Raw genomic sequence first — 12935 nt, forward strand, 5'->3', positions numbered from 1 at the left:
TGATTCAGACTCCTTACTTTTCATAAGCCTATATATTTAGGCCCTTCTCTGGAATTCCCACTCATGCATCTGATGAAGTGGGGCTCTGCCCATGAAAGCTTATGTTCCAAAATATCTGTTAGTCTATAAGGTACCACAGGACTTCTTGTTTTTGCAGATACAGACTAACATCTACCCCTCTGGTATCTCTCACATAACAGTTTTTTCTCAAAATGCAATGACCCTCAACACATTTTCATTATTTCAGCAAAGTTTTCCTCTCTCCTCACTATTATCTGTGTGGAATGCATGGCACACATCTAGGGCTTCTGTGACTACCACTGTTATGAACAAAGCAATCTTTCATTCATCCTCCAGTTGCCCCTGTGACTTTCATATAACTCAAAGGCCATGTCTACACTAGCCCAAAACTTCAAAATGGCCATGAAAATGACCATTTCGAAGTTTACTAATGAAGCGCTGAAATACATATTCAGCACCTCATTAGAATGCGGGTGGCTGTGGCACTTCAAAATTGATGTGGCTCATCCAGACGGGGCTCCTTTTCGAAAGGACCCCACCTACTTCGAAGTCCCCTTATTCCCATCTGCTCATAGGAATAAGGGGACTTCAAAGTAGGCGGGGTCCTTTCGAAAAGGAGCCCCGTCTGGATGAGCCACGTCAATTTTGAAGTACCACGGCCTCCCACATGCTAATGAGGCGCTGAATATGTATTTCAGCGCTTCATTAGTAACCTTCAAAATGACCATTTGCATGGCCATTTCGATGTTTTGGGCTAGTGTAGACATAGCCAAAGTGTTGTTCAAACCTTTTCCAGACAGTCAGCATTTCTAGGGTTGCCAGATTTGAACTTTCAAAGAGGACATTAATAGGCGAGTTGGTAGATACTGATAGAGATACCCCCAGATAGTGAGTGTATCCTCTGTTTTGAAAGTTCATATATGGGAACCCTAAGCATTTCCCCAGATTCTCAGGAAGCCTGGGGTGGTTTTGTGCAGTTGTACAGATTTTGCAGTACTTCAAGGTAAACTCTCACATTTGGGGAGTAAGGGAACTTTGAAGTTTGGCATGTACTTTGAAGCACCTGTGGCTATGCTGCCTGTCAGCTCTTCAAACTTAGCTGTGTCAAGCTCCCATGGTGGTCATTATGCTAATGAGGTGCTGCATATATATAGCAGCACCTCATTAGCCTCCTCTGATTGGGCTGATTACCAGGCCCCCTTCGAAGGAGGGGGCTAGTATAGACAAGCCATTAGAGTACTGTAATTTACTGCTCCTCTCTTGACTCAGGGCCAAAAAACAAACAAACAAACAACTTCCACAAGTGCCAGACAATGATGCTCAATAGCTATTGGAATTCCTGGTTAACTGAATGGGGAATTGTATTGCCATCTATGGCAGATGCCAGTTAACTGAGTTTTCTGAATTTTAAACTGCTGCTTAACAAGGCTTGTACCGTAGTATCTTGCCTGCAAATAGACTTATTCCAAGATAAACATTTTATTATGAGCAGATAATATGTACAGCAATGAGATAAACACAATGTTCTATTCATCTGTGTAGCTAGCATCTGTGCCTGTCCTTCCCTGTGCTTCTCTTTTTCTGGACCCTGTGGGAAATGTGTCCTAAGACATTTGAAACAGCATCTGTTGCGTTCAGGAAGCATGGCATCTCTTCACTTCCTGAAGTGCTTACTCTATAGGGTTTACTAGCCCTGCCCTGTTGTTCCTTTCTTCTTTGTTAGATATTCAAGATCTCACCTACTATGGGAAACTAAGAATCAAAGCTGCCCTTCTGCATGAGTTCCATTGTTTGAGAACAAAACTGTTCTCAACTTATTTTGGGGTGCTAGATCAAAATTATATCCATTTTTGCCCATGACATGCAGATTTTCTGAAAACTGGAGTCTACTTTTTAAAAAAATGCTATTATAATGTGTTATACATTATATGCAGTGACTTATTTTCAAGAACTCGCATGCAAAAATACCTGAAATAGATTGAATTCATCAAAATGCATGCCATCTAGCTTAATTTTGTTGAGGAGCATCACCAAATTATTTTACTGTATATTATAGGAGTAACAAAACAGGAACGTTCTGTTGTTTTAAGTTCCAAATGATATTTGCAATTGTATTTTCTGCATTTTTCAGATAATCCCTGAACATGGCATCTCAAGGTTGCCTGAATGATCCAGACATATTTTTGTTACATTTGTGGCAGTTTTATTCCAAAGAAGCAAAGACAGAACAGGTTTTATTAGAAACACACATCATGCCTACATTGGTACAAAACTTGGGGGTCAAGACAACTCTTGGGCCCCTCAGAGTGTGACAATCAGTTGTGGAGTCTTTGGCTACGTCTACAAGTGAAGCCTACTTAGAAGTAGCTTATTTCAATGTAGCGACATCGAAATAGCCTATTTCAATGAATAACGTCTACACGTCCTCCAGGGCTGGCAAAGTCGATGTTCAACTTCGATGTTGCGCAGCACCACATCGAAATAGGCGCAGCAAGGGAACGTCTACACGCCAAAGTAGCACACATCGAAATAAGGGTGCCAGGCACAGCTGCAGACAGGGTCACAGGGCAGACTCAACAGCAAGCTGCTCCCTTAAAGGGCCCCTCCCAGACACAGTTGCATTAAACAACACAAGATCCACAGAGCCGACAACTGGTTGCAGACCCTGTGCATGCAACATGGATCCCCAGCTGCAGCAGCAGCAGCCAGAAGCCCTGGGCTAAGGGCTGCTGCACACGATGACCATAGAGCCCCACAGGGGCTGGAGAGAGAACGTCTCTCAACCCCTCAGCTGATGGCCGCCATGGTGGACCCCGCAATTTCGATGTTGCGGGATGCGCAACGACTACACGGTCCCTACTTCGAAGTTGAATGTCGAAGTAGGGTGCTATTCCTATCCCCTCATGGGGTTAGCAGCTTCGACATCTCGCCGCCTAACGTCAATGTTAACTTCGAAATAGCTCCCGACACGTGTAGCCACGACAGGCGCTATTTTGAAGTTAGTGCCGCTACTTCGAAGTAGCGTGCACGTGTAGACACGGCTAAAAGCTATTTCAATCACACAGACAGAAACGAGGATATGACTGAAAAATTGGCAAAGGCCTGAGGTCCCACAATGATTTAAATCAATTTTTTGCAGGTATATATAGATTCTTTTGTTGTCTCTGTTGTAACTACAAGGTGGATAATAAATGGAAATAACTTGGTGGAAAAATACCAAAAATTGAGGTCCCATTGTCTCCTAAGGCATGGGATAAATGATCCTCCTGACCCCGCTCCACTCTGTTAGGGCCTGCCACCTCACCAAATAAGTAGGCCAAACTCACCCTAAAACAGTAGTATTAAGACAATACTACACTACATTATCTGTATTAACTATAACAGCCCTCTAGCAGCTGTTCAGCAGCAATCAGTTTTCTAGTTCAATTGTCCAGGGTAGAGTCACATATACAGTAAACCCTCGATTTTATGGACCCTGATTTAGTAGACTTCGGGAACAATGGATGTCTGCCAGCCCCCCTCCCCACCGTTGTTCCTAAAGTCTGCTTAACTGGGGCCTGTAACATCCTAAATTTTCCTCTGCCACAAAAGTATGTTATGAGACTTGCCACTGCCACATGGCAGCTCTGGTGGCAGCTCTCTCCCGGCCACCATGGCAGGGCCATCAGCTCCAGCCACGTGGCGGGGTCCCTCCAGCTGCGTGCAGTGGGGCTTTTGCTGCCACTTGCGGTGGGACCCCCAGCCAAGGCAGAGCCCTTGCTGCTGTGCGTGGTGGGGGTCTCAACTGCAGTGGGGCCCCCAGCTGCAGAAGCAAATTCCAGTGGTTCTTCTAGTGGTGGCAGTTCTAGCGGAGGTGAGTTGCAGGCATTTTTTTTTAGGCGGGGACTAGGGCTGGGGGAAAATGGTTGGGAGGTGGATGAGCAGTAAAACCTTGTATATAATGGACTTCTGGGTTTAACAGACACCCCTCCCCCCAGTTAGCCTGTTAAATTGAGGGTTTACTGTGCCAGAAGTCCCCCTCCTCCCTTTAAAAATACCAGGGTGCTTTGGATATGCCCTTTTTTTTGTTGCCCACCATGGAAAGCATCCAGTCGTATACACAAAGAGATTTCCACCTACATGGGCTACGTCTACACGTGAAGCCTACATCGAAATAGCTTATTTCGATGTGTGCTACTTTGGCGTGTAGACATTCCCTCACAGCGCCTATTTCGATGTTGTGCTGCGCAACGTTGAAGTTGAACATCGACGTTGCCAGCCCTGGAGGACGTGTAGACATTATTCATCGAAATAACGATGAATAGGCTATTTCGATGAATAACGTCTACACGTCCTCCAGGGCTGGCAACGTCGATGTTCAACTTCGACATTGCGCAGCACAACATCGAAATAGGCGCTGCGAGGGAACGTCTACACGCCAAAGTAGCACACATAGAAATAGGGATGCCAGGCACAGCTGCAGACAGGGTCAACGGGCGGACTAGCGCTTCCGGGGCAACAGCTAGCCGCTCCCTTAAAGGGCCCCTCCCAGACACACTCAGCCTGCACAGCACGCGGTCTGAGGAGCCATAGGCACACAGACACCGGGCGACGCAGGCATGGACCCCCAGCAGCAGCAGCAGCAGCAGCAGCAGCAGCCAGAGGTCCACCCAGCCCTCCCGGCAGGAGCAGGGCTTGCCCTGATCCATGCCATGCGGGAGGCAGCTGAGCACCTCCTTGCTACACTGGAGGAGGAGCTGCCCCCAGGGCAGCAAGGCTCAACCCCCAATCCTGCAGCACCCCGCCCCCCACCCCTGCCTCACATGCCGGCGGCTGTGGAGCTACCCCACCAGCACCGACTGGTGCGAGCGGCTGGTGCTTGAGGAGTGGGACGACAACCGCTGGCTCAGGAACTTCAGGATGAGCCGGCAGACATTTATGGAGCTGTGCCAGTGGCTCACCCCCGCACTCAGGCACCAGGACACCGCCATGTGGCGTGCCCTCCCTGTGGAGAAATGGGTTGGCATCGCTGTCTGGAGGGTGGCCACTCCAGACAGCTACCGATCCGTGGGACAGCAGTTTGGTGTCGGCAAGGCCACCGTCGGGGCTGTCCTCATGGAGGTAAGAGAACCCACGGAGGGAGGGCAGGGCAGGGGAGGGGGGCCTGGGCAGAGGAGGGCAGGGGAGGGAAGGGGAGGGCGGGGGAGGGCAGGGCAGAGGAGGGCAGGGCAGGGCAGAGGAGGGCAGAGGAGGGCAGGGCAGAGGAGGGGAGGAGAGGGCAGGGCAGGGCCATGCACACCCTGCTCACCCCTCATTGGTTCTCTCCCATGTGCTTTCCCTGCAGGTTGTGCGTGCCATCAATGCCATGCTCCTGCACAGGCTCGTGAGGCTGGGGGACCCAGATGCCACCATCGCGGCCTTTGCCCCCTGGGCTTCCCCAGCTGCTTCGGGGCTCTGGATGGGACTCACATCCCCATCCGCGCCCCGCATCACAGTGGAGGACGCTACATCAATCGCAAGGGCTACCATTCTGTGGTCCTCCAGGCCTTGGTGGACAGCCGGGGCCGTTTCCAGGACATTTATGTGGGCTGGCCTGGCAGCACCCACGACGCCTGGGTTTTCCAGAACTTGGGCCTGTGCCGCCGGCTGGAGGCGGGGACCTACATCCCCCAGCGGGAGATCCCTCTGGGGGACACCACCATGCCCCTCTGCGTCATCACAGATGCGCCATACCCCCTCCAGCCCTAGCTCATGCACCCGTACACGGGCCATCTCTCCGCTAGCCAGGAGCGCTTCAACCAGCGCCTGAACCACGCGCGCCAGGTGGTGGAGCGCTCATTTGGCTGCCTGAAAGGACGCTGGAGATGTCTCCTGACCCGCCTGGATGCGGGCCCCAACAACATCCCCCTGATTGTGGGTGCCTGCTGCGCCCTGCACAATTTGGTGGAGAGCAAGGGGGAGGCCTTTTTCCAGGACTGGGCTGTGGAGGCCGGCAGGGCCAACGTGCAGCCACCCGCTGCCCCCAGTTGGCAGGTGGACCCCGAAGGGACCCGGGTCCGGGAGGCCCTGTGGGCCAACTTCGATGATGAGGCCGCAGGGTGAACTCTGCCAGGCCCCCCACTGCCCACCCCTTCCTCCACCACACTCCCTGCCCCAACGCCCACACCATGGAGCACCCAACCGCACCCCCCTCCCACTTTTCTTGAACAAATGACAGCACGCACTTGTGGCTGAACTTAAACTGCTTTTTCTTTTAGAACTTTTTTTTTTTAACTATAAATAAAACAAGAACAAACCATATACAACGTGTGGAACCAAAGTAATATGTACAAATAAAACAATAGTAATAAAAAAGTTTGTTCACTAACAAAAAGAAAACCAGGGATGATAAAGGGGAGAACTATTTACATCGGGGGGACAGGGCAAACGGGGGGGCACAAAATAATAAGTCCCAACTATATACAAGGGGGGGGGCCACACCCCGGGCCCTTCGCCCCTTAAGTCCGGCACTGGGCGTGGGCGGCCGGGAGCCCCGCCGCGGCTGCAGCCCTGTCCGGGGCTGGCTGGGGGCGGGGCGGACCGGAAGATATGCCCGGCGAGTCTCAGCTGGCTCCAGGGGTCCCCCGGCGCTCTGGCCCTCGGCGGTGGGTGGCGGGGCGATGGCGGACGGGACGGCGACGTTCGGAGCAGCTGGTGGTGCGGCGGGTGGAGCAGGCAGGGCGGGTGCTGCGGCAGCCAGCGCAGCATGGGGGGCCAGGTAGTCCACCAGGTGGTTGAAAGTCTCCATGTAGGCCCCCCATGCCTCTTGGCGCCAGGCCAGCGCCCACTCCTGCAGGTGCAGGTGGCGTTGCTCCACCCGCAGGTGCTGCTCCGTGACCTCCAGCTGCCGACGGTGGATGGCCAGCAGCTGGGGGTCTGTCGCCGTCGGCTGGTGGTGGCGCAGGGTCCGCCGTCTAGCCCGCCGTGGGGCCGGTTGGTCCTCGGCCGAGGGGCTTGCCTGGAGCGATGGCCCTGGAGGGCTCTCCAGGACCACTGATGCCTCACCGGCGCTCTCTTCCGGTCCTTCTGATGGTGCAGGTGCGGGACACAGGAGAGGAGGGGGGGAAGAAGAATGGAGACAGGTGTTAGTGTGGGCCCCGAGCCGTGGCCTTTATCCCCCCAGCCCTGTGCTGCAGGTTCCCCATCCCCGTCCCCGGGAGATGCTGCTGTGATGGATGGGGTTCAGGGGTCCCCCTGCACTGCACCCCGTCCCCTGGTGGGAGCAACTCTCACTTCACTCCGCAGGGTCTGACAGGAGAGGTTTCTTAGGCCACAGATGCCCAGTTTCTCCCAGGAGTGACAGCACCAGCTGTCAGAAGAGACAGTCCTTCCAACCCATCCTGGGGAGAAGACCCCAAGGGGTGCCCCTCTGGGATGCAGCTTTCCCCATCCTCAGGCTGGCTGCCTTCCAGGTCTCCCTTCCCCTAGCCTCTACCTGTGGCCCCCGCCCTTCCCCCCCCAAATTCAAAGCCAGCTCGGCTCCTCCCTCCTCTTTGTTCAGGGCAGAGGTGTCACATGCCAGCTGTAGCCCCACGATCATCCTTTGCCCCTGGGAGCTATACGGCTCTTGTTGCTCATATCTAGCCTGAGTCTCCCTTTTGCACTCCCCCCACTCCATCACATGCTGCTGCTGCTGCTGCTGCTGGTGTGGGGTGTCCCACTCCCTCCTCCCGGGGGCCCCTTGAGGTTCCGCTCCCCCCTGCCCCAGGGATGGGGCATGGCACTGTTGTGCGGGGTGCGGGAGGGCAGGGGCTGATGTACTGCTGTGAGGGACATGGCCCTGCTGTCCTTGTGGCCATGGCCATGTGAGCACGTGGGGGGCCCTGGACACATATCTATTACCCCCCGCCCCTCAAGCCCAGGGGTGTACACCAAAGGGGGGTACATACCTGTCGGTCCACTCCCACGGTCCGGTGATCCCCGGGGGGCGGAGGCCCAGCTGCTGCTCTGGGATGGCAGGAGGATGATCTGCAGCCCGGATTCTGCGGAGGAGGAGCCCCCCCCCCTCCTCCTCCTTCTGCCGCGATGGCCCGGGGGGTGGGCTCCGGGTGGGGGCCGCCGGGGTGCGGGGCTTACCTCCGGGGCGGACTCCGGCTGAAGGGCCTCCTGGGGCTCATCGGCTGAAGTATCAAGGGTGGCCGGAGGGGAGGAGGTGTGCTGGGGGCCCAGGATGTCCCTGAGCTCCCTGTAAAAGGGGCAAGTGACAGGGGTGGCCCCAGATCAGCTGGCCGCATCCCGGGCCCGGGCGTAACCCTGCCGCAGCTCCTTCACCTTACTCCTGACGTGATCAGGAGTGCGGGCAGGGTGACCCCGGGCAGCCAGGCCGTCGGCCAGCTGAGCGAATGCATCCGCGTTCCGCCTCTTGCTTTCCATTACCTGGAGCATCTCCTCCTCGCTCCAGAGCCCCAGCAGGTCCCGCAGCTCGGCCTCTGTCCAGAAGGGGCCCTGCTGCCGCTTGCCAGCCTGGCTGCCCACCTGGCTGCCCTGGCTCCCCTTGGGGGCGCTGGAGGGGGGCTGCCGGGTGGCCATTGAGGGTCCTGTGGCTGCTGAGGGACGTGCAGGCTGGCCGCGTGTCTGGGCTGCTGCCTGCACGTTCCCTCAGCTTCCTGCACAGGAAGGGAGGGGGAGGGGACTTTAAGGGGCCGCTCCACGCGGCCACCATTTAGCTGAGGGGCTGCAGAGAGCGTCTCTCAACCCCTCAGCTGATGGCCGCCATGGAGGACCCCGCAATTTCGACGTTGCGGGACGCGCAACGACTACACGGTCCCTACTTCGACGTTGAACGTCGAAGTTAACTTCGAAATAGCGCCCGACGCGTGACTCTTGAGACAAGAGTCAAAGAAAAAACAAGTCTATGGCATTTGGAATTCCCATCATTTGGCATGAGCCCAAAGAGTCATGGGGACAACTTACTTCTGTTTATGTAATGTAGAAGGGTATAACATTCAAGAGAAGCATGGTATTTCTTACCCAGACCTCCCTTTTGTGATATGGCCAATACCACATGGACCTGATGTGCTTATCCCTAACCCACCAAATTGTTTTGAAAATTTCATTTTGTCTTCCAACATTGATGCTGATAATTTTGGATGTGATATTGAGTAAGGACCAGAACATGACAGTAATGAGCCACAACTTTTCACCCAAAGTGAACTGAATGACTTGGTGAGAGACCTGGGTCTGCCTAAAGATTCTGCTGAGGATTTGGGATCCAAACTTCAAGTGAAGAATTTGCTTTCCCCAGGGACAATTTTTGCTTGGTACAGAAACTGCAAGAGAGTTTGTTTCACATTTTTCTATAGATAGCCTGTTGGTATAGTGCAATAACATTGCCAGATTAATAGAAAGCTTGGGGACAGCTTAGCAGCCGGGTGACCTAAGAATCTATTGACCCTTCAAAGACAAGCCTAAAAAGTGTTCTACTTCATAATGGCAATCAACATGCCCCTGTGCCTATTTTCCATTCTGTTCAATTAAGAGAAACCTATGAAAATTTTGAGCTTCTCCTTGAAAAGTTGTATTATCCAGAGCATGAATGGACTGTATGTGGAGATCTGAAGGTGCTGTGTGAGCTGCTTGGTCAGCAGGCTGGTTACACAAAAATGCCGTGCTTTTTATGCAAATGGGATAGCAGAGCAAGAGATCTTCACTGCATGAGGAAACAGTTGCCACCAAGAGAGAGTCTGACTCCAGACTCCAAGAATATAATTCTTGAAAAATTGTTTGAGCCCAACAAGGTGCTGCTACCTCCACTCCACATCAAGCTAGGTACGATGAAACAATTTGCAAAAGCATTAAACAAGAAAGGTGACTGTTTCAAGTACATTTGCAAGTTCCCAGCTTTCAGTTACCAAAAAAATTGAGAGTCTTTTTGAGTCCTCCGATCGGAAAACTGGTTCTTGACACTAACTTGGAAAAAACTATGAGTGACAGAGAAAGATGCTTGGGCAGCCTTCAGAAATGTCATAGAAAACATCTTAGGGAATAAAAAATCCTGATTATAAAAACATTGTTGGCAACATGCTCAACAAATTTGGAAGTCTTGAATGCCACATGAGCTTGAAAGTTCATTTTTTTGCATTCCCATCTGCATTATTTTCCTGAAAATCTTGGAAGTGTCAGTGAAAAGCAAGGGGAAAGATTTCATCAAGATATCAAGATGACGGAAAAGAGATATCAAGGATGCTGGGATGTCAACATGATGGCTGATTACTGTCCATCCCTGAAGAGAGACGGATGGTGAAATGCATAAAAAGTTGTCAAAAAAGCATTGATTCAGTCACATCTAATCTTAAAAATTACTCAGTTGTTAAATTTCACACTTTGTTCATTTGATCTTTAAACAGGGACTTACAAAAACCTTCTAAAAGAACAATAACTTACTATCTACCAAGTTTTTAATGCAAAAGCATGAAAAAATGTCTATTTTTCTTTGATTGGTTATAAAACCTTACATGATAGAGCAAAATGGATGCCATTTTTGAAACCAGCATAGCAACTGAAAACAAAACAACTGAAATTTTGTTTCAGTTTGCAGACCACTGTTCCTTGCCATGCAGATTCACATTTGTTTTTATAGAATCATCCATACTATACAGTACAGTCATGATTAATTAAACCTTTAATTTATCAGTGCTACAGCACTATTGTTCTGGTGTGGTACTGAACTCACCAAGATGGTATAGCTTTAAAATTGCTTCAAGCTTTTTTTACCTTTATCACCTCCAGTGAGCTTTGTAATCATTTAAAGTTTCATTGCCCCTCAGCAAAGCAAGTGCTTCGTACTGCCCCATCAAAATCTCTTGTATTGTGCTCCAGGATTATGCTATTGCAGATATATAAAGATGTTTGTATAAATCTCTGTGATCTTTCCAGAGGAAGCAACTGTATTTGTATGACATAAAAACATCCTCAGCTCAGGTTTGCAACCTGTGATGTTTGCACAGTGCAACAGAAACTGAAATTTTTCTGTATAAAAAATGAAGAGCTATGAGTGGAGAACGATATATCAAGGTGAGTGCATGATCAAGTGAGGAATTCCAAATATTTGTAAGCTGAATTACTGATTATGAACTTTTGACGCCAACTTAACACCCTTTATTTCTTCATGAATCATTTGCAAACCAATCTCAAGTTCTGGCAATGATCAATTTTCACCCTGTCAGTTGTTCGCATATTGCAGAAATAGACTGTTTGCTATTCATTATTCATGATATTCAACTGTAACTGTCACTGGGTAAATTTTCATGGGCCCTCCCTAAAGCTCTCAAGCTGTCTAACTCATCACCAAGAAAAATCAAACCATCAGAATAAAAAAAAAACAAAACAGCTCACCCATCCCAGGTTCAACAACAGAAAAAATAATAGTAGTTTCTAATCTACCATTTGTTTTGCCTGTTCCTTGGATCCCACAGACAAACACAGAAAATGGGAAGGCCTGCTCACAGTGAAGTCTTGTTGCTTAGCAATTAGGTATAATGTTACTGTATTGCAAAGCCTGTTGTACTCCTAAACTTAATGGAAACATTTTAATCTTGCATCTGAAAAAAAAGTTTCTAGTGAGCTGATTGAGGTTTTCCCATGGAAATTGTTACTTTGGTCACAGGAAAAAAAATGGTGCGAGTTTTTCATTACAGATGAAATAGTGCAAAAAATACAATTTTTTAAAAATTTCAGGAATGGTTTGCAAAATGATGAGAAAACACACCTGTCTGTCACTTTAAAAGCAAGTGTTTTCTTTTACTTCTCCCAACCTCTTGCCTACTGAAGGAGGGGGCTCAGTTGGAAGAGAAGTAAATAGTAAGAGGAAGCAATTTTCTCCCCATGGGAAAAAATGGAAGAAAAAGCAGAAACATTTTAAATTTGTCATTTAAAAATATTATTCGGATTTGTTAAACAGCGAATACATGAACAATTTTGAACAAAATGAACACTTTTTTCAAAGTCTCAGAGGCAGACGTGTTAGTCTGTACCTTCACAGAACAAAACAGAACAGCAGTCCCATAGCACCTCAAAGGCTAACTATTAATTTATTAGGTGATGAGCTTTCATGGATCAGACCCACTTCTTCAGATCTGGAGAATCCTAATAACTGACAAGATGAGAACTTTTAAAAAGATAGAAAAAAAAGGAAAGAAAAAACTGATAAGTCAGCTAGATAGGGCTGAAGGAAGTAGGGGAAAGGGGAGAAAAAAAAAGAAAAACTTCAAGTGTCTATGAAGTTATGTAGAATGGCTTTGGTCACTGTGAACATCTAAGTGGGGAAATTGTCCCTTTAATACATAAGATAATTGATATATTTGTTGAGTATGATGTAGTAGGTATCAAACTTTAAAATAAATTCCAATGCAGATGTCTCCCTTTATAACCCGGTGTTACCTGTGTTTTAAAATGTTCACTATTAAGTGCTGAACACTATGTCCCACTAAATTAAAATGCTCATTACCGGTTTATGTATAAAAGTTTTCAAAATATTTTGTGAAAAAAATATGAGAGAGATGTTGACAAGTAAGGTTGTAACAGATTAGAAAATTAAGCTCCTTGGGACAGAGGACATCTTTTTTCGCTCGGTGTTTGTATAGTGCCTAAGCAAAATGGGACTTTGGTCTAAGACAAAAGCTCTCAGTCATTACAGAACCATGTGAATGAAGATGTAGGACAATGAGATCAAGTTTTCAACCAATTGTAACTCAGCTACTTTTAAATACTTTCTCCCCACCCCCCCCCAAAAAAAATATTAGATTCAGTAGTAGCAGTATTCCTGGAGAGCCAGGCCCAAATCCAGCAAGACATTACTCCACCTGCTTAACTTTAAGCAACTAAGTGGGCTGTTGGGATGACACTGGTCATCAAATCAAATCAAAATGGTCGCCTGCAATTTTGATAATGTATTCTAG

This window comes from Carettochelys insculpta, chromosome 1, assembly GCF_033958435.1.
Source record: "Carettochelys insculpta isolate YL-2023 chromosome 1, ASM3395843v1, whole genome shotgun sequence".
Lineage (NCBI taxonomy): Eukaryota > Metazoa > Chordata > Testudines > Carettochelyidae > Carettochelys > Carettochelys insculpta.